At 38.8% G+C, this 3,565-nt stretch overlaps 1 non-coding gene across 1 annotated transcript; it reads right to left on the bottom strand.

Moving 5' to 3' along the window:
* Window positions 1–1,839: 1,839 nt before the first annotated feature.
* LOC115069180 lies at window positions 1,840–1,950 on the bottom strand. The gene has a single exon (XR_003848455.1). It is a non-coding gene; the product is annotated as a U6 spliceosomal RNA (small nuclear RNA).
* Window positions 1,951–3,565: the final 1,615 nt, after the last annotated feature.

The following is a 3,565-nucleotide window of genomic DNA, read 5'->3' as shown; positions in this document are numbered from 1 at the left end:
CCTCTGGAACTGTAAGACAAAATAAACTCTTCTATAAGTTGCTTTGGTCATGGTATTTTAACACAGCAAGAAAAGAGTAAATAATACGTTTGTTGGCTCCAGAGTGGGCAGGAAGGGGGAGCAAAGAAATGGCAGCAAGAGACGGGCATGGAGGTAGGAGTTAAAAGCTCAGAGATCACATCTTCCATAGCAAACAGGAAACAGGAAAAATGAACTTCAAGTGGGGCAAGACCATGAACTTTTAAAGCCTGCCCATAGTGACAGACTTTCTCCCACAAGGGCTCATCTCCTAAAGATTCTATGACCTCCCCAAACAGTGCCATCAACTGGGGACCAAGTGTCCTAATACTTAAAGTAACAAATCTATAAAGTGTATTTTGTGGCCCAGAATGAGACCTATTGTGGTTAATGGTCCATATCAGACTCAGAAAATTGTGCAACCTGCTGCTGTTAGATGAAGTCATCTATAGATGTCAGTTATATTCCGTTGATTGATAGTGCTGTTAAACTCACTGTGCTCTTACTGATTTTCTGCCTGCTGGATCTGTTTGATTCTGATATAAGGGAGTTAAATTTTTCAGCTTCAGTAGTGGATTCATGCATTTATCCTTGCATTCTATCCAATTTCCTCTCATATGCCATGTTAGGTTGATATATTAAGGTCCTTGGGGTACCTACTCCTTTACCATCATGTAATACCCTCTTTATTCCCTATTGCTTCTTTTATCTGGTCTGCTTTGTCTGAAATTAATACATGTATTTCCACTTTCTTTTAACCAGTGTTAGTATGGTATGTGTTTCTCCATCTTTATATGTCTTTATATTTAGAGTAGGTTTTTTTATAGAGGATCTATAGTTGGGTCTTGTTTTTCTGTTTTTTGTTGTTTTTTTTTTTAGTCCAGTCTTATAATTTCCATCCTTAATGTGTACAAATCATTGACATTTAAAATGATAATTTATGGATAAGAGATGACTCAGTGGTTAAGAGCACTGGCTGCCCTTGCAGAGGACCCAGGTTCAGTTCCCAGCACCCACATGGCAGCTAACAACCTTCTGTAACTGCAGTTCAAGGGGATCTGATACCTTCTTCTGAACTCCACAGGCATTGTACACATGGGTACGCTTATATACATGTAGACAAAATGTTTATACACCTAAAAAATTAATTAAATGATAATTGATAATGTATATTAATATCTATCATATTTGTTATTGTTTCCCTTTTTCTTTGTTCCTGTCTTTGTCTTCTACACTTACAATTTTTTAAATTTCTTTATTTTTATTTTATGTGCACGAGTGTTTTGCCAGCATGATGTAAGTGCACCACATGTATGCAATGCCTTTGGGGGCCAGAAGCATGACAAACACACGCTTCCACATTGATTCTGCTGCTTGTAGCTTGACATGAGCATTTCCTATTGTTCCATTTCCTTCTCTTCTTTGTCTCTCTCATTATGTTTTGTGTCAGTGCTGAAGACTGAACTAGAACCTCATGAGTGCCGTGAAAGCATTCTAACACCGGTCTACACCTATCCTCTTCTTTCTGTAAACAATATTTTACAAGGTACAGATTTTCAGTTGGTGTTTTTTTTCTTTCAGCTAAAAATATTTCATTCTACTCCCTTCTTGCTCGCACAGTTTTTGAGAGGGCAAATTTAATTCTGTTTTAAAATTTCTATTAGCAAATATTAATTAGACATAGTAATAGCTTTCGGCATGACATTTTCATGTATGCATATGTTGTGTTTTGATCATTTTCATCCTCCTGTTTTTCTCTCCCATCCCCTCCCTCTGCTGTTCATCTCCTTCCTCTTTCCAGCTAGTCTCCCTTCTATTTTCAAAAATCAGGATCACTTCACAAATTTTCATGCCATCCTTGCACAGAAACCTTGACCATCTTCTCTGTACTGTTACAATGTTACTTACTGTATATGCTGCTGAAGCAAGCACTCAGTTCTATTTGCGAACATCTTTGGTTTTCCAAATTTTGAATATAATACAGATTTTTAGCTTTTTTATTAAATTATTTATTTTATATGTGTGCATGAGAGGGGGGAGGCATGTACGGCAGCATGCATATGGAACTCAGACGACATCTTGCAAAAGTAAGTTCTTTTTAAAATTTATTTATTTTTATTTTATGTGTATGAGTGCTTTTTGCCTGCATGTTTGTAAGTATACCAATGCATGCAATGTCCACAGAGGTCAGAAGGGTGTTGGATGGTTCTTAGCTGCCATCTGGATGCTGGGAACTGAACCCAGATCCTCTACAAGAGCAGCCAGTGCTCTTAACTGCCGAGTCATCTCTCCAGCCCAGGAGTCAGTTCTTTTCTTCTACCATAATGGGTCCTGGGGATTGAATTTAGGTTATCAGGCTTGGCAGCAGGTGCCTTTACCTGCTGAATCATCTCCCTGTCCCCAAGGTTTTTATTTTATTTTTTAAGTTAATTACCTGTTGGTGTTGTTTAAGGTTCCTGTCTCTGAAGTTTGGTGTCTGACATTAATTTTGTGAAATTCTCAGTCAATATTGCTGCAAATATTTCTCTACCTTTCTCTCTGCTTTCAGTATTCCCACTACAGTTAATGACACCTTTTGAAGTTGTCCCAAAGTTCTTGGTGCTCTGTTTTGTTTCCTTCTGGTCTTTTTTTCTTTAATTTTATTTATTATTTTCATTTTATGTATATGAGTGTATTGCCTACATGTATGTAATTACACCTGTGTCATGCAATGCCCACAGAGTTCAGAAGAGGGTGTTGGATTCCCCTGGAACTGGACTTACGGATGGCTGTTAGCTGCCATGTGGGTGCTGGGAACTGAACCCAGATCCTCTGCAAGAACAGCCAGCTCCCTCCTTCTGGCCTTTTGTCTTTGCTTTTCGATTTTGGAAGCATCAGTCTTTCCTCAGCTCTGTATAATCTGCTAATAGCTCCATCAGAGGTGTTCTTTGTTTCCATTAGTGTTTTGACCTCAGCATTTCTTTTAAATTCTTTCTTAGAATTTCCAATTCTTTGCTTACACTGCCCATCTAGCCTTGCTACAGTCTGCTTTTTCCACTACCTCGTCGTTTATCACATTAATCATACAATACATAACACTATAACACAAAATTGTTACCAATCATAATTCCAGCATTGCTGGCACATCTGACTCTTGATCTGGTGCTCATTCAGTCTCTTCAGTCTGTGTTTGCCTTTAGTGTGTGTGGTGGTTTGAATGAAAATGTCCCCCATAGGCTCCAAGTATTTGGACATTTTGTGGCACTGTTTTGGGAGGTCTTAGAAGGTATGGCTATCTTGGAGGAAGCATGTCACTGGGGGTGGGCTTTAGAGTTCTTAAGCCTTGCCAGATCTCCAGTTGTTCTCTTGCTTCCAGTGCCTGCGTGATGATGTGAGTGCTCTGCTTTCTACTTCTGCTCCAGTCACCTCCTGCCACCATGCATCCCTGCCATGACGGACTGTAATTCCCTTGAACCATAAGCTCAAATAAACTCTTCTTTTATAAATTGCTTTTGGTCAGTGTTTTTATCACAGCATCAGAAAAGTAACTAATACAGTGTTCCTTCTA

Source organism: Nannospalax galili, unplaced genomic scaffold (assembly GCF_000622305.1).
Source record: "Nannospalax galili isolate Female #2095 unplaced genomic scaffold, S.galili_v1.0 scaffold92, whole genome shotgun sequence".
Taxonomy (NCBI): domain Eukaryota; kingdom Metazoa; phylum Chordata; class Mammalia; order Rodentia; family Spalacidae; genus Nannospalax; species Nannospalax galili.
This window is presented reverse-complemented; position numbering and strand designations above follow the sequence as displayed.